Source organism: Rhinoderma darwinii, chromosome 5 (assembly GCF_050947455.1).
Source record: "Rhinoderma darwinii isolate aRhiDar2 chromosome 5, aRhiDar2.hap1, whole genome shotgun sequence".
NCBI lineage: Eukaryota > Metazoa > Chordata > Amphibia > Anura > Rhinodermatidae > Rhinoderma > Rhinoderma darwinii.
Window position 1 is genome coordinate 308,514,778 of NC_134691.1, and position 18,971 is coordinate 308,533,748.

Genomic DNA, 18,971 nt, shown 5'->3' on the forward strand with positions numbered 1-18,971 from the left:
GCCTATAATTATCTTCTAAGTCGGCTCTGCACCTTTCATTTTTTAGTGTTCCTGCGCCGTATGCTAATGAGCATAAAAGAGTCATATTTTCATTCCTCAAGCCTTTCCGAGTTTACTCCGCCTCCTTACGTTTGATTGGCAGCTCCTTGCCTTCCCCAGCACACACGAAATCCCGCGCTTGCGCATCGATGTCCTGTTCTGATGCGTGCGCACAACTGGACACCATAGCGGCGCATGCGCAGTATCGAGATTTTAGGCCCGGACGAAGCAGAGAAGAGTGTTGGACCATACATGACGGGCACATGTGCGCTATCACAGACGAAATTTTGGCATTCAGGGCAGGTTTTCAGCGGTGGGTGGGCATAAGAAGAGGAAACGAACGAGACTGCCTGATTATTACCATGAAAGGCGTGAAATATTTGTAGATGGTTCAATGAGTTGTTTAGGTGAGGAGATAACGGCAATGAACTTATGACAGCAGTGGCCAGCGACGGGTGAGTAGTGTTCGATAAGTGAAATGCTGATGACAGGTTCCCTTTAGGCCCTGTTCACACGGAGTATTTTGCAGGCAGAAAAAAATCTGCCTCAGCAGATTTTGATCTGGCTGCACTTTCTTACCGAGGTTTTCACAGCATTTTTTCGGTCACGGCCACTGAGCGCCGCGGACAAAAAACACATTTTCTGCCTCCCATTGATTTCAATGGGAGGTCAAAGGCGGCACCGTGGCAAGAAAGGACATGCCGCTTTTTGTTCCAGGGCCCTGAAAAGCCTCTCGGGAAAAAACACCTCCTCCTCCTATGGGAGGTGGTCTCAGCCATTTTTTGGAGCTGATTCCGACGCGGTTTCCGTGTCAATATCAGGGCCAAAAAACTCACTGTGAACGGGGCCTAAAAGGATCTGCTGCTAAAATCGTGGTGCCAGATACCACAGGACACCTTCAGAGGTTTTGTGGAGTCCATGCCTTGTTGGTCAGAGCTGTTTTGGTGGCACGAGGAGGATCTGCACAATATTAGGCAGGTGGTTTTAATGTTATGGCTGATTGATGTGTATATACAGTGAAGGAAATAAGTATTTGATCCCTTGCTGTGCAAACCTCATCATCAACTACAAAAAATGTCTGACTGCTGTGCTTGCCAACAAGGGTTTTGCCACCAAGTATTAAGTCTTGTTTGCCAAAGGGATCAAATACTTATTTCTCTGTGCACAATGCAAATAAATATATATAATTTTGACAATGTGATTTTCTGTTTTTTTAAAAAATATAATCTATCTCTCACTGGTAAGATTAACCTAGCCTAAAAATTCTAGACTGTTCATGCCTTTGACAGTGGGCAAACTTACACAATCAGCAAGGGATCAAATACTTATTTCCTTCACTGTATATATACATATATATATATATATATATATATATATATATATATATATATATATATATATATATATATATATATATATATATAATATTGGAGGGAAACCATGAGAAAACTTGTAGGGATAGGACGATGTAACATCTTGTTGAAGCGCTAAAATACCGCTGCGGCCAAATCTGTTGTGCATATGTTGAGATTATAGTGTAATGGTGTAAAGATTATCAGATTATGCCCATAACCATGTACATAGAGGGGATGAAGCCTCATAGTAAGGCCTGATTTACACGAACGTGTGCGTTTTGCGTGCGCAAAAGGCACATAACAGCTCTGTGTCAGCTGCGTATGATGCGGCTGTGTGATTTTCGCGCAGTCGCCATCATTATGATACTCCGTTTGGATGTTTGTAAACAGAAGAGCATGTGGTGCTTTTTATTTTATATTCAGAGTTTGACAGCTGTTGCGCGAATTACGCAGTTCGCACGGTGCGTGGTTTTTACGCACCCATTGACTTCAATGGGTGCGTGATGCGCAAACAGCGCACAAAGATAGGACATGTCGTGAGTTTTTTTCAGCGGACTCACGCTGAGCAAAACTCACGGACTGTCTGCACGGCCCCATAGACTAATATAGGTGCATACGACACGCGTGAAAAGCACGCGCGTCACACGCACGTATATCACGCTCATGTAAACGAGGCCTAACAGTAACGCAGCCGTCCGTGGATGGTATAGTAGTTATAGCGTCACATCTCATCTGATGTTGTTGTTTACCTCCCCTGTCTCTGTCCATCTCTTGTAGTCGAGGATGACGCCACCTCTGGACATTCCCCCTTGTTGCTAACATTGTGGGATTGATGATAGAGGGAGCACTGGGCAGGAAAGGGGGGAAGCCTAAACTGGGCCCATAGTGGCAGCATGGATTCTCTCTATAGTATGTACAACCTTGTCCATAGCCAAGGACATCATTTATAACAACATTATGTTGCGGAATTGCTATTTAAGCAATTTCCAGATCCACCTAAACCCTTCACTGACCTGAAGGTCATTTTCAAGTTCTAATTAATAAATGAATAATGGTAACGTCATCCACGCATTCCTTCCAGCAGTACATGAACAGACAAAGAGACTTTCCCTCGTGATATATGTCCAACCATACAGTTCATATCATTAGACAAACATCTCTCTATTCAGCAGACTATTAAATAAAACATCCTGACAATGGAGCCAAAAATAACGGCGCTGCCACTCTGACAGCAGGGGGTGGGCGTGTCTATGCCACCTACAGCGCTGAACAGACGTACGTCTTGACCAATGACTAAAGAGATGCTGCGTCCAATCGGCGCGGACTTTCTGTGGCTGGTGTGTGACAGGCCAGGAAAGGGGCGGGACTTCCGTTGTCAAGGCAAATGTCCGGAGCTGGCTGTGCGTGTGCTGGATAGTGAGGAGCAGGAGGTGGGGGAGGCTGGCGCTTTATCATACCGCCTGCTGCAAAGGTAATGGGGGGCTGCGGGACGGATTTGGGGGGGTCGGTGGTACAGCCTGGTAACGGGAGGGAATGATGACGTGATCAGCTGGACAGGAGGAGGATGATTAACACTGAGAGATGACAGCGCCGGGGACCAAACACTAATAATAATATGCAGCGGCTCAACATTGGGGCATGTTTTGGTTGCTAATCACCTGTCATTTCATCCAGAGGGTGCTGAGACCTCCCTTGGTGGCCATTGCGTTATGATTCACATACACCAGGGAAGCTGTAACCAGAGGTGTCACCATTTTTTCTATAGACCGTGCAATATTTTTGTAAGATGTCTCTTTAAAGAGACAGACAATATGGTAGATGTCTCTTTAAAGGGATCGACAATATCTAACGTGCTCGATCCATCTATTATAATGGGACAGACCGCCACACACACACGTCGCCACTACGCAGGAGCAATAATCGATCAGTAACAATGTTACTATATCCGATACGTTTTCTTAGGAATCCAGTACGAAATATCATTGCGCTGACTTTACTCATATTTTGCTTTATTCTGATTGAATAATCAATGTATCCATGGTAATGGACTTACAGCTGTTGCAGAACTACAACTCCCACCATGCCCTGGCAGCCTGCGGAGAGTCACGGGTTCTCCACTGATTTATGGTGACTAAACCATAGTTTCCGATTTGGATCAGACTCGTTTTAGAAACTTTTCTTGATCGTTAATCTCTCCGCGGTTAAGACAAATATTTCCTGTGAGAGGATCTGCAATAGTCAGAATGATTTTCTAAGGTGTCAGATTGTAGTGCGATATTTCTGCATGTACAGGCGGTAACAGCAGCATTTCAGGGCACTTCTATGACTCTTTCCATCTGCAGCCTGGATGAATTGTTATTGGAAACTAATATCATTCGTATAGTCTTGTTTTCTAGGTGTATATACATATAGAGTAAGATTCCTTGAGGCCTCAGGCACACGACTGGATTTTTGCAGATAAATTGCAGACCCGTTCTTCTCTATGGCCCGGTGCATAGGACCAGGATTTACACGGATCGGTGCAGGGGCTGCAAATCTGGATCGCAGAAACTCCGGACGAGTCATTTTACGGTCCGGATTTGCGGATTCACCGATACTGGTGAATTGTTGTGGTCGGCAAAAACCATTGTTGTGCGTCCATGTATGACCCGGACTCTGGTAACACACGGATCTAACAGACTGCAAAACCAGTACGGTCGTCTGCATGAGGCCATAATCCGCGATTTGATACAGAGAATATGATAATATTGAATATCACGAGAACGCAGCCAGAAGAGAGAATCTATAAGATCTCTTTCACACGGCAGTATATTGGTCATTATTTTGCATATAGAGAAAAATATAATGGAAAGATTTGCCCCTCTTCTGGGTTTTGCTTACAAATACTGGCGTGTGAAAGTGGGTTATCTTAGTAAGGCCTTGTTCACACAGTGCAGATTTGCTGCAGTTCTTGCATACCAGAATTGGATCCAGGAGCGCAGACCTATTAGGCCTTTCTTTATATATTTATTCTGTTTAGGTTCAGTTCCCGGTTTTGACTTAATAAATACATAAAAAATCTGCACTGTGTGAACCCAGCCTAAATGTGTCATATATTGTATTAGCGTTTTCTTTTCAGGCCGTATTCCTCGCCTCTTCTTCTATGACCATCCAATAGTGCAGAATATTTGATAATCCCGACCCATCAGGTGCCATTAACACTGGATTAATGGAATTCTTCCAACCGGAGGTGCGGAGTCCTGAGTGCCCACTGCCGTAAAAGTGGCGGCGGGGCTTTGACCCAGTAGATTAGTTATGTTTTATGTAGGCTTTTTCCCGCCATAGGCAGTAAGGACATATTAATTAGATACGGGTCTGGATTGGCACTGTTTCGGAAAAAGCGAAAGGGGCAGAATCAATTTGCTGAGAGCTGTGTCTTTTTTGTTTTGGGCATGGCTGTGGGGTACCAGCTGTGAGCCCCTCATCGATCATATATATATGACCTATTAAATCAATATGCTTTATTGTACTGGCATAATATGGGTGCTTTGTTTGCGCCCGCATTGCGGATGCAACGCCCAGTTCACCCGCAGTTCATTGGAACACAATAAAAAAAGAGCTGCATTTAAAATGGGCCTCATGTATTAAAACTGTACTAACCAAGTGTTGGCAGTAGCAACCAATCAAATCACTGCTTATATTTTCAAACCTTCTATGGAAAAATGGAAGCGTGAATCTGACTGGTTGTCATTGGCAACACATCTACTTTTTTTCTTTAGAGCATTTTTTATGCCTGGGGAATAACGCCTTCTCTTCACGCACATGTTATCGGACGCATCTTCGTCCAGCGCGGTCCTTTGCCTGTATTACTGCGGTTCTTCTCGTCTTGGCTTTGTAAGATGTGATTTGTAGGTTTGTTGATTTCATCATGGGGATTATGTTCTTATTGGAGTATAAATCAGGGCTGTACAGATCCCAGGTAACCAATGGCTCCAAAAATTTGGATCCGGCTGCCGAACGTTTTAATTTGTTACCGATTTAAATGCATTTTTTTTTTTTTTTAATTAAATCTCTCACCATGATTACTGCGCAGCTTTCCCAGAATCCTGAATGGCAAATTTGCCTGATAATGCAGTGGATGTCTCGCACCTCCATTAGGCCTTATTCACAAGAGCGTGTCCGATTTGTGTATGCAAAAATGGACCGTGTTTCATCGATATGAATGTCCGGGTGTCTTCCGTGTATTATTAGTTTTTCTTGTTAGTTTTTCTCCTCCACAAGCTCTTCCTGATTTCACAGGTTTTTTTTTTCTGTATTTCTTTAGCAACTGATCCATAAAAACTGGATGTCTTCCTTTTGCTGTCCAATTTTTTCAGGCACCCATAGACTTCAATAGGCAAGTCTGGTCCGCAAAAACGGACAATAATAGGGCGATCTGTGAGTTTCTCGCAATGGATACACGCCTTGTTGAAGAAAATGGATTTGTGAATAGCCCCGTTGACTTGTATGGGTCAGTATTCTGTCCGTTGTTAAAAAGGACAGCACACGGACGAGAAATAAGACTAAGGCCTTAGGAATTTTGCATCTCTGGAATCTGGTAAATGTCTGTGATGCCTACTACGGATGCTTTAATGGAGGCCATGTTGGTAGTCACCCAGATTTTATCGAGTTCTGACGAAATCTGCGCGTTCGGCCATCAAACATATAATGTGTATGGCCAGCTTTGTTAAACATATATTTTTAGTCATTAGTGACTTGTTTAGTAGAAGAAATGATGTATTGTGTATGTGTTGGGCGTATGAGCATCTCGTGTGATAACACTGCTATGTTGTCGTGACTTCTGTGTGGTCTATCAGTAGTGGTTAGGCCCTGTTTACAATAGAACTCATGGGGTTGTCTCACGACAGACCTTTATAGCATATCCAGTACTATGGGAGTTACGGAAATGGCGTAACACGTGAGCTGCGATGCCGTCTCTCCACAGAGCCTCCACCTGGATGTGGTGACCAGAAACGGGGTCAGGAGATTCCTGTTCTCCAGATAGGTGTGGGTCCTAGAGCTGGGACCGGCATTGATCAGACATTTAACCCCTTAATGACAAGCCTATTTTAGACCTTAATGACCAAGCTATTTTTTACGTTTTTCCATCGTCGCATTCCAAGAGCTATAAACGTTTTATTTTTGCGTCGACATAGCTGTATAAGGTCTTGTTTTTTGCGGGACAAGTTGTATTTTTTAATAGCACCATTTTGAGGTACATATTATTTATTGATTAACTTTTTTTGGGGGGGGGAATAGAAAAAAATCTGAAATTTCGCCACTCTTTTTTGCGTCCTAAATCTACGCCGTTTACCGTGTGCTATAAATAACACTAACTTTATTCAGCGGGTTGTTACGATTGCAACAATAGTTTTTGTATGTTTTCCTACTTTTACACAGTAAAAACGCTTTTTTTTCAAAATTATTTGTTTTTGTGTCTCCATATTTGAAGAGCCGTAACGTTTTTATTTTTTCGCCGATGCGGTTGTATGAGGGCTTTTTTTTTTGCGGGAAGACTTGTAGTTTTTATTTAAGCCAGTCTTCACAGAAAACAGCAATTTTTCCATCTTTTTTTATTTCATTTTTTACGGCGTTCACCGTGCAGGTTAAATAATGTAATAGATTTATAGTCGGGGTCGTTACGGACGTGGCAATACCAAATATGTGTAACTTTTTTACTTTACTTTATTTTGTTTTTTTAATACTAAAGCAGCCTGTAAGGGGAAAAAGTGGGTGTTTTTCATTTTTTTTTTTTATTTTTTTTTATTAACTTTATTCAACTTTTGTTTTTACTAGTCCCACTAGGGGACTTGAATATGCGATTCTGCGATCGCTATTATAATACACTGCAATACTTTTATATTGCAGTGTATTACTGCCTGTCCGTTTAAAATGGACAGGCATCTGCTAGGTCATGCCTGCGGCATGATCTAGCAGGCATTCACTCCAGGCAGACCTGAGGGCCTTTATTAGGCCCCCGGGTGCCATGGGAGACACAGACACTCGGCGATCGTATCGCCGGGTGTCGGTGGGGGAGAGAGGGAGCTCCCCCCCTCTCCAAAACCACTCCGATGCGGTGCTCGCTATTGAGCACCGCATCTGAGGGGTTAAACGGGTGAGATCGATACTAATATCGATCTCACCCGGCAGAGCAGGGACGCCCCCAGCCCTCAGCTGCCTCTAGCAGCTGAGAGCAGGGAGATTTGACAGCTCCCTGCTCTGTTTACTTATTCCGATGCCGCGACGTAAAAAGTCTATGGCATCGGAATAAGGCCCGTTAGTGACCGACGTAGAAACACGATGGGCCGGTCACTAACTGGTTAAGGCATATCCTGTGGGTATGATGGACATGGACCCCTGCGTGGTTCAAAACGTTGCATAAGACAAGCCCTCTATGGAGGGCAGAAAGCCTAACTGTAGTACAAAGTGCCTGTTACCCAGATGCTTCTTAGGGCATGTTCACATGGCAAACAAAAAACGGCTGTAAAATTCGGAGCTGTTTTCAAGCCGTTTTTCCATGCATCAAGCGTTTTTTACAGCTGTTTTTGGAGCTGTTTTTCTATTGAGAATGAAAAACTGCTCCAAAAACGGCTCAAGACGTGATATACACTTCTTTTTTATGTGTCGTTTTAACAGACGGCCGCGTAAAAAAATGCCCTATGGGAATGAAACACAGTTTTTCCCATTGAAATCAATGGACAGATGTTTGGAGGCGTTCAGACTCCTTTTTTTGGCAGTCTTTCGGGGTGTTTACGGCCCAAAAAACAACTGAAAATAAGCCATGTGAACATACCCTTAGGGTATGTTCACACGGCTTATTTACGGACGTAATTTGGGCGTTTTCCGCCTCGATTTACGTCCGAAAATGCGGCTCAATAGCGTCGGCAAACATCTGCCCATACATTTGAATGGGTCTTACGATGTTCTGTTCCGACGGTCATTTTTTTTACACCCCGCTGTCAAAAGGCGGGGCGTAAATGGACGCCCGCGTCAAAGAAGTGCCTGTCACTTCTTCAGACGTAAATGGAGCCGTTTTCCATGGACTCCATAGAAAACCAGCTCCATTTACGTCCGTAATTGACGCAGCGAAAAAGCGCCTCAACATGGCATTACGGCTGAAATTACGCAGCTGTTTTCTCCTGAAAACAGCCCCGTAATTTCAGCCGTAACAGACGCTGCCGTGTGAACATACCCTTATAGTCTATCTGATGATAAAAATGACTGCTTAGCTTTCCTGGAAGGAGTTCTTCACCATTGTCACCTCGAATTAAACCACTTGGTCCCCATCGTATACTTTCTATGTCCTACGCATGTTCTATTTTAACTCTCTCTGGATCAGGCGCCGTTTAGCCATTTTTAGCGTGCATTAGTGAACCGGCTATAATGTCTTTATTTGTTGGGCAAGTGATGTGATTTTTGCAATGCTTTTTCACGGTCGGTGCAGGTTTCTTTTCTTATCATTTTTATACACATATTTGCAGTTTTTTTTTTTATTTAGCATTTTTAATATTAGGGTATGTTCACACGGCCTATTTTCGCCTCCAAACATCTGCGCGTTGATTTCAATGGGAAAAACGGCGTTCTGTTCCAATGGGCCGTTTTTTTTACGCGGCCGCTTTTTAAAACGGCCGCGTAAAAAAACGGCCGTGAAAAAGAAGTGCAGGTCACTTCTTGGGACGTTTTTTGAACTGTATTTCATTGACTATAGAAAACAGCTCCAAAAACGGCCACGAAAATCGCGAGTGGCTTAAAAAACTTCTGAAAACCGCTCCGTATTTTCAGACGTTTTTGACTCAGCGTGTGAACATACCCTTTGGCTTATAGTTTGAAAAAAAATTGTAAAAAAATATAATTTTTTGCTTTCTAGCTATTTTTTCCTATGAATAATATAGTGTTACCCTAAAATAGACTTTATTTGTGGTCGTCATTGTCTACCGTATATTTACATATATTCCATGTGCTATTTAGGGTAATTGGATAACTGCTTGCGTTCTGACAATGATTGGCTGAGCGAGCGTTTTTTTGGTTGGGAGGTATTTTATTTGTAACTTTTTTTTATTTAATTTTATTTTTGGTTTTCTTTTCTTTATCTTATTATTATGGCCTTTCCCTCAAAGAGAAAACAAAAAACATATGGGGACTTCAATATTATTTATTGTTTTTTACACTACACTTTTTTACTGTAAGGGCTTGTCCACACGTAGTGGAACTGCTGCATATTTTCCGACCGCAATTGCAGACGGAAAATACGCAGCAGAATACAGTAGCAGCAAAGTGGGTGAGATATAACAAATCTCATCCACACTCCGTGTAAAATTTCAGACCAGAAATTGACCTGCGGTGCGTATTTTTCATACCGCAGGATGTCAATTCCTGCTGCGGAAAGTGGACTGAATTGCTGCGTTTTTCATAGATGTCGCCATCTCCCAGCATTGAAAAAAACGCAGCAAAATACTCACCAATTTCTGGTGTTAAAAATGCAGGAAGTGGTGCGTTTTGCCGCAGTGAAAAGTCTGCAACTTGCAACGGAATACCATTACGTATGGACAAGCCTTAAGGCCTCATGCCCACTTCAGTCTTTTTCTTCAGGGTGCTAGCCATTTTTCAGACGGCTAGCACCCTGACCCATTCATTTCAATGGGGCCATGCACACTTCAGCTTTTTTGACGGTCCCGTTGCTCCGTTCAGACAAAAAGTATGTCCTACTTTGGTCCGAGATTCCGTGACCGTGAGGCCCATTCACGTCAATAAGGCTGTGAAAAAAACTGAAGGCACACGGAAGGCATCCGTGTGTGACGGAGCCGTTGGCCGGGCGGGCAGAGGTACACATACAGACAGATACTGCACTGCACTAGTCGGCAGCCCCTTCTCTCTGTCAGCACTGATAGAGAGAAGAGGCTGCTGATCAGTGCTGGAACGCAGGCATCTTAAGAAAAATAAGTTCATACGTACCCCGGCTGTTGTCTTGGTGACGCGTCCCTCCTCTGACATCCAGTCCGACCTCCCTGGATGACGCGGCAGTCCATGTGACCGCTGCAACCTGTGATTGGCTGCAGCGGTCACATGGTCTGAAACGTCATCTCAGGAGGCCGGACTTGTGGAAGAAGCAGGGAGTTCTGGGTAAGTAGTAACTTTTATTTTTTTTGCACGTTTTTTTTGTAATGAACCATTAATCTATATTGTGAGCGCCGCGCATTGTATTCCCTGTCCAGCGGTAGTCTCTGTCCAGGGTGCTGAAAGAGTTAAGGGGCTGCACTGATCAGCAGTAACTCTTTCAGCACCCTGGACAGTGACTACTGCTGGACAGGGAGTAGCATGTGCGGCACTCACGACATTGTGTACATAGTGTGAACGGGTTTCAGTTTCCTCTCGGAAACTGAAACACGGAAGTGTACACGGGAAGCACACGGTTCCAATCACGGACACACGGATCCGTGAAAAGCGGCCGTGAAAACGGTGATGGAAGTGTGCATGAGGCCTTAGACTCCTACTACCGTCACCCCGGTGACCATGTGTGCATTGGGACAAATAGAGGCAGTGGTCCTCATTCTGTACACCGTGCTCATTGAGTGAGTACAGATAAGCCAGGAATGATGAACTGATGGCTGGAAGCAGTAATAGTAAAAAACACTTTAATGTCCAGAAATAAAGCAAAGATTCCGATTTTTCTGCAGAAACTTCTCCGCAAGTGTGTCCTTTATCAGGTCTGTTGCAAGTGGCTGGACATACATATGCCGCTATTTTATTCTCTCACCTCTGTCTGCCCTGTACAAAAAACAGTCCACATGAAGGTGCAATATAGGCAAATAGCAGTCCATGGACTCCGTATCCTCGATCTGTAATGTGGCCGTGTGCATTAGACCGAAGGTGCATATATTGGACCGTTCTCACCTAGTTGGGGACTTGTGGGGGTTCGAGACCTCCATCCCAGAGCGAGTTCTCTGTGTTTGCCGGACTGTTGACTTGAAGTGTTCCAAACTCCCAGATGGAACTGACTGAATCCTGAGTTGTGATGTGTTTGTTGTTACAAATATGTGTCCTTTGTATACACAACACTGTGTTTTGCAGCTTTCGGCTTGAGACATGTTACAAGGATCCTCCTTAGGCTCTGTTCACATCTGCGTCAGGGCTCCGTTCCTTAGGCCCCATGAACACGACTGTAATTTTAATCCGGATGAAACTGTTGAAATTGCGGCTCCATTCATTTCTATTGGCCACGAACACCTATCTGTATATTTATGGATGTGTGTCCGTGCCGTAGAAATGATCTGCAAAATATAGAACATCTCCTGTTCTTGTCCGCAATTGCGGCATGGACATAAAAGTCTATGGGCGCTTCCGCAATTGTGGACGGCAACGGATGTGTATCTGTAGCCGCCTAATCCGTATTTGCGGACAGTAGAGACCCTTGCGGTCGTGTGCATGACTTTGACTGTTGATTTAGTTCCTTGTACTTTATTTATAATTTTTTTTTTTTTTATCCCTGCTGTTATCGGCAACTCTCCGTGCATTGACTGGCTGTTGCTACACATGCAATCTAAATAAGCAGGGCTACAGTGTAAAGCAAGGGGGAAGACCAGCAGCCTAAGCTTCTGTTGAGACAAATGACCGGACAGCTGCGTTTCATTAAAGCCTTCAATGGTTTAGAGTTTGACCTATCACGTATTGTTATTTTTCTACTTGGGGAAAACAAAATGAAAAAATTCCACAGATATATTTTTAGGAAATGGAGAGCTTGAACCACGTACCTAATTTATGAACGTTTTGTGCCATTTTCACCCAAATATAAACACCCTTACAGTATTGATAAATGGCAAAGGCCCATCAGTCCAAATGGTATGTGTTTTTATATGGACAAAAGTATTGGGACACCCACACGTTTCACCTACAGGTGCTTTTACGGCATCCCATTCTAAATCCATAGGCATTAATATGTAGTTGGTCTCCCCTTTGCAGCTAAAACAGCTTCCACTCACACAGTTATCGAGTCAGCAGAGCGTTGGTGACTATCATGCACTATGTGCCTCAGCACTCGGTGACCCCGCTCCGTTACTTTATGTTGCTGTTGTTCCTAAAAACATCCACTTTGCACTAGGGATGTCACGATACCAGAATTTGGACTTCGATACTGATACTTCGTTTAGTATTGCGATTTCGATACCAATTTCGATACTTTTGCCAACAGTAATAAAAAAAATAATTCTTCCGTTTTCTGAGGTGAGGCGCGACGTGTGATGAATTTTGAACGCGCCTCACATTAATAGTAATTAATCCCATCCTGTTTCTCAGTCATAATGGGTTAATGTATGAGGTACATGATGGGGTTAATTACTATTAATGTGAGGAACATGGAGGGTAAATTCATCGCACCTCGCGCCTCACATTAATAAGTGAATGAAAGCCGTGTTTATTTCATTTTTTTACAGCGTACACATCATAAATGATGCCAAAAAATTGTTGTGCGCGCCATTACTGAATGTGTGTATTTTATGTATTGAGACTTATTTTAATGTTTATTGTAAAAAAGGTGAAGGTGTATTTTTTTTTTAAATTTAACAATACTTTGTTTTTACTTTATTTTTAAACTTTAATGTACTGACATATATCAGATATGGGCCAGTACATCAGCCTGTGGACAGATAGCACACAGGCAGTTGTTAGGACAAACCTCAGTATGCCCTAACAACAAGAGATATGGTAAGACAGCCCTGGGGTCCATCAATAGACCCTGGGCTGTCTGCCCATATAGGGTATGGCCCCCGATCGCGTCACAGGAATTCCCTGTGATGCGATGCAGGGGCATCCCCCCTGCTCATTTTCCCCTGAATGCTGCAGTCAGCTGTGATCGCAGCATTCAGGGGAATAACGGCGGAGATGAGAGGTTTCTCTGATCTCTGCCGTTATAGAGCGGGGCTGCGGCTGTGTAATACAGCCATTGCCCCGCTCCTGACAGGAAGTGCGCGCGCGGTCAGCATGAGGTGATGCGGCCGCGCTGCACTAATGAGCGGCGGTTCAGGCACTGAAGACAGAACATGGGGGTGTTTTGTAGCGCGCCCGCCATGTTCTGTCTCCAGTGCCGCCGCTCATTAGTGCAGCGCTGGCCGCATCACATCATCCTGACCCCGCGAACTTATCATGACTCAGGAGCGGGGCTGTGGCTGAATTACACAGCCGCAGCCGCGCTCCCATACATTCATGTATTACTATACTGAGCTGTGCGGCTGCGCAGCGAAGTATCGAAATACAGGAAATAGCGGTATCGAACCGTTTAGGGATGCACAGTATCGAAACAGTATCGAAGTTTCGATGCACCGTGCATCCCTACTTTGCACTAATACCACTCACTGTTGATCGTGGAATATCTAGAAGTGAAGAAATTTCCTGAAATGATTTGTTGTAACGGTGGCATCCTATTAGGGTGGGTGCACACAGGGCGGTGCCCGCAGGGAATACCAGCTAAAAAACCTCACCAAATTGTGGTACAGTATCTCGGCCACAATGTACGCTACGGAAAACAGCACGTAACACAAAAAAAGTCTACACTTATCTGTAGCCCTGGCGACGAGACCCATAGCCGTGGCGCCGTGCTGCTCCCCTGCCTCCAGGGATGACGTTTCATCCCATGTGACCGCTGCAGCCTGTGATTGGCTGTAGCAGTTACAGTGAAGGAAATAAGTATTTGATCCCTTGCTGATTTTGTAAGTTTGCCCACTGTCGAAGTCATCAACAGTCTAGAATTTTTAGGCTAGGTTAATTTTACCAGTGAGAGATAGATTATATAAAAAAAAGAAAATCACATAGTCAAAATTATATATATTTATTTGCATTGTGCACAGAGAAATAAGTATTTGATCCCTTTGGCAAACAAGACTTAATACTTGGTGGCAAAACCCTTGTTGGCAAGCACAGCAGTCAGATGTTTTTTGTAGTTGATGATGAGGTTTGCACACATGTTAGATGGAATTTTGGCCCACTCCTCTTTGCAGATCATCTGTAAATCATTAAGATTTCGAGGCTGTCGCTTGGCAACTCGGATCTTCAGCTCCCTCCATAAGTTTTCGATGGGATTAAGGTCTGGAGACTGGCTAGGCCACTCCATGACCTTAATGTGCTTATTTTTGAGCCACTCCTTTGTTGCCTTGGCTGTATGTTTCGGGTCATTGTCGTGCTGGAAGACCCAGCCACGAGCCATTTTTAATGTCCTGGTGGAGGGAAGGAGGTTGTCACTCAGGATTTGACGGTACATGGCTCCATCCATTCTCCCATTGATGCGGTGAAGTAGTCCTGTGCCCTTAGCAGAGAAACACCCCCAAAACATAATGTTTCCACCTCCATGCTTGACAGTGGGGACGGTGTTCTTTGGGTCATAGGCAGCATTTCTCTTCCTCCAAACATGGCGAGTTGAGTTAATGCCAAAGAGCTCAATTTTAGTCTCATCTGACCACAGCACCTTCTCCCAATCACTCTCAGAATCATCCAGATGTTCATTTGCAAACTTCAGACGGGCCTGTACATGTGCCTTCTTGAGCAGGGGGACCTTGCGGGCACTGCAGGATTTTAATCCATTACGGCGTAATGTGTTACCAATGGTTTTCTTGGTGACTGTGGTCCCAGCTGCCTTGAGATCATTAACAAGTTCCCCCCGTGTAGTTTTCGGCTGAGCTCTCACCTTCCTCAGGATCAAGGATACCCCACGAGGTGAGATTTTGCATGGAGCCCCAGATCGATGTCGATTGACAGTCATTTTGTATGTCTTCCATTTTCTTACTATTGCACCAACAGTTGTCTCCTTCTCACCCAGCGTCTTACTTATGGTTTTGTAGCCCATTCCAGCCTTGTGCAGGTCTATGATCTTGTCCCTGACATCCTTAGAAAGCTCTTTGGTCTTGCCCATGTTGTAGAGGTTAGAGTCAGACTGATTAATTGAGTCTGTGGACAGGAGTCTTTTATACAGGTGACCATGTAAGACAGCTGTCTTTAATGCAGGCACCAAGTTGATTTGGAGCGTGTAACTGGTCTGGAGGAGGCTGAACTCTTAATGGTTGGTAGGGGATCAAATACTTATTCCTCTGTGCACAATGCAAATATATATCATTTTGGCAATGTGATTTTCTTTTTTTTTTTTTTTTTTTAAATATAATCTATGTCTCACTGGTAAAATTAACCTAGCCTAAAAATTCTAGACTGTTCATGACTATGACAGTGGTCAAACTTACAAAATCAGCAAGTGATCAAGTACTTATTTCCTTTACTGTATATGGGATGAAACTTCATCCCTGGAGGCCGGGCTGGACATTGAAGCATAGAAATCTGGGTATGTATGTTTTTTTTTTCTTTTTTTTTTTTCCCTGAGTTGCGATTTTTTTATTTTTTTTTGCTGCGGAATCATGGCTTTTCTGCCACAAAAATTGCAACATCTGCTAGTTGTGGGTGTTACCTACCCATTTAATTCAGTGGGGTAACCTGCAACAGAAAATCAGCGATTCTGCAGCATAAATTGACATGCTGCGGATTTAAAAAAAACAAACAAACTGTCAATTTCTGAACTATACGCACCGCAGGTGAATTTCTGCTTGTAAATTTTACGCAGCGTGTGGATGAGATTTGTTACATCTCATCTACTTTGATTTTACTGTATTCTTCTGCATATTTTCTGTCCGAAATTCCAGACGGAAAATACTCGCCAATTCCGTTGCATGTGGACAAGCCCTTGGAACGACCTATTCTAACCACAGGTGTATAAAATGACCTATGGCTAGGTGCTGTATTTTATACACCTGTGGTAATGGGACTGAATGAAATACCTGAATTCAATGTTTTGGGGTCTATTCACATCAGTGTTCGGTTTCTGTTGATGCGTTCCGTCAGACTCTTCCGTCTGAGGAACCAATCGATGGAAAGGCAAATGGAAACCATAGCTTTCAATTGATTTCAATGGTAATGCTTCCGTTGCAAATGGCCTCGGTTTGTCTCCATTCCGTAAGGTTTCCGTATTTTTAAAGGGAACAATAGACAGGTCAACTTCACTATTGATTTAGCCAAAAAACTGAATCCTTATGGAACAGAGACAAACGGAAACTGTTAGCAACGGAAGCATTACCATTTAAATCAATCACCAACAACAGAGTGGACCCCAAAGCGGCGGATCCACGGCAGTGGGGCACAACTGGAGGGCACCAGGTAATATTACCCCATTTACCCCTTTTGTATTTAAAATTTAAGAAGCAAAATATTGCTCCAGTAACTGCTGTATGACAAATGGTGGCGTCTCTAGGAACGGATGAGGTTTGATGACTACACCTGGGAGAGGTGAGATGAATGTGATCGTCATGTCTGGTTGAGTAACAGGGAGCCGTTTGGGAACAATCGTTTCGTGACTCGTCTAACTTGAAATCTGTATCTTGACATTGAACGTTTAGGAAGAAACTGCGTTAACTTTTATTTAGTGAATGTATACAACTTTAAAAAAAAAAAGGATTCAAAAAGGTAACAAAAATATTTCTTGATAAATTTCCTTTTCCCATTGTACCCTGGGGGTGTAATTTGAACCTAAAATGTGTTTTGAGTTGGACTTGATCAGGATTAGCGCAATATGCGCTGTCCTTTTTCTTCTTCTTAGGGTGGAGTTCGGCTTCGGATGGAGTTCACTCAAAGTTCTTGCCTCGCCTGCCAAAGTTACTAAGGATCTCTGTTCCTTCCCAATGACACAGTGTTTCCGTGGCTGGCAGGGGTTTTTGCTATGACAGAGACACACGGAGAGAAAAGGCTGCAACTGGGCTGTGGCTGCTGTATACAGCTGGTGTATGCCCAGTAATATATCATTTTATGGGCATCATGTAGATGCTCCTCTTTTAACATCTTTCTTCTTCCATGTGCGTTTTAAGGACCATCCCCACTAGCCACTATGATGAATAATGTAATAAGTTGTTTGATTAGGAAAATGGTATTTTTCCAGAAACGAAATCGCTCCACTCATTTACACGGTATTCCAGCTCAACCCCATACAAGCAAATGGCGCTGTGTTGCAATACCAGACTAGGTGCCTGGTTTGTAGCGGTCAATTGGTGTCGCAATGGTAAGGCCTCATGCACACGACCGTAGCCATGTGCACGGCCGTGATTTCCGGGTCGGCCGGCAAATCGCGGGCAATGCACATGGCTACGGTCGTGTGCATGAGGCTTATTTTCAATGAAGACGGCTGTAATAAGACAGGTCCGTTCTTTCTGCGGTGCGGGCTCCCGGGCCATTCATAGACCGTAAAATCTACGATCGTGTGCATGGCCCCATAGAAATGAATGGGGCCGCAATTCTCTCGTGATTTTTGGGGGAATTGCGGCCGCAAAAGCACCTACGCGTGCATGGGGCCCAAGGGTGGATTCACACGCCTCAGATTTTGTTGCAGAAATTTCTGCGACTGAAAATCTTTTTCATTCATCTAAATTAAAAGTGAAGAAATCCCTGCACCTACTGCTGAAACAATCACATTCAGTTGAATGGAATGAATCTTAAGTTACAGAAATTTCTGCAACAAAATCTGGCGTGTGTAAATCCACCCTGAATCTCTGTTCATACTTGCGGTACGATTTCCGTTTTTACACGAGCCATGACTAATCTGTTATGATTCATCATGATCAGTCATGACAGATCCTCTTACCTTTTTTTTTTTTTTTTTTTCTCTTCATTGACTTTTAATGGATCAGTCATATTTTCATCAGGTATAATTAATATATATATATATATACAATACTGCAGCCTACTATGCTGTTCTGATTTGTCAAAAAAACAATAAAAGCTTGGCATAAAAGAACTAATGGAGGTGTGAACTTCTCCAAACGCTCCTAACAATACTTTCTTTTTCAAGAAATGTTGGATTATGGAAGCTCCGATGTCTTGGAAGGGAGAAGCCTCTGCTTCAAAGGACTCCAAGTTTAACATTTTACGAGTTAGGCCGGGTATCCACGGGTTGGATACGCTGGTTTTTCAGACGGAATTTTTACTGCGGAAAGCAGCGTAGAAAAAAAACCCAAAAACGTTCCTACTTCCCCCGGCCTTTGTCATGGTTACGCGTCCCTCCTTTGCTGTCTGGTCCGGCATCCCTGGATGATGCTGCAGCCCATGTGACCGCTCCCGCAGTTGCATGGGATGGAACGTCATCCCAGGAGGCCGTACTGGAGGAAGAAGCAGGGAGTTGTAGGTGAGTGTACGTGTTTTATTTTTTTTTTTTTGTTTTTCTGAGTTGCGATTTTTTTTTCAGCGGAATCACTTCAATTACGCCTCAAAAGTCGTAACACTTGGCTTTCTGTTGCGGGTTTTACAGCCCCCATTGAATTCAATAGGGAAAACCCGTAACTGAAACGCAGCATAAATTGACATGCTGCAGATTTAAATTCCGCACTTCAGGTCAATTTATGATTTTCGCTGCGTTGACATTATCAAAATCTCATCTGTTTTGCTGCTTCTGTAAATGCTGTGGAATTTCCGCATAGAATTCTATTACGGAAATTCTGCAGCGTTTACTCTACGTGGATACCCGACCTTAGTGTTCTGACCCTAAGGGGG

General features: G+C 43.6%; 1 protein-coding gene across 2 annotated transcripts in view; it reads left to right on the plus strand.

Annotated features, from left to right (window-relative positions):
* Positions 1–2,757: 2,757 nt before the first annotated feature.
* Positions 2,758–18,971, plus strand: part of WDR37 (WD repeat domain 37) — a 141,210-nt gene continuing 124,996 nt past the window's right edge. For both annotated transcript variants that reach the window (XM_075827430.1, XM_075827432.1), the window contains exon 1: positions 2,758–2,865. The gene's annotated coding sequence lies outside the window, so the exon portion shown is untranslated. The remainder of the gene's footprint in view (positions 2,866–18,971) is intronic.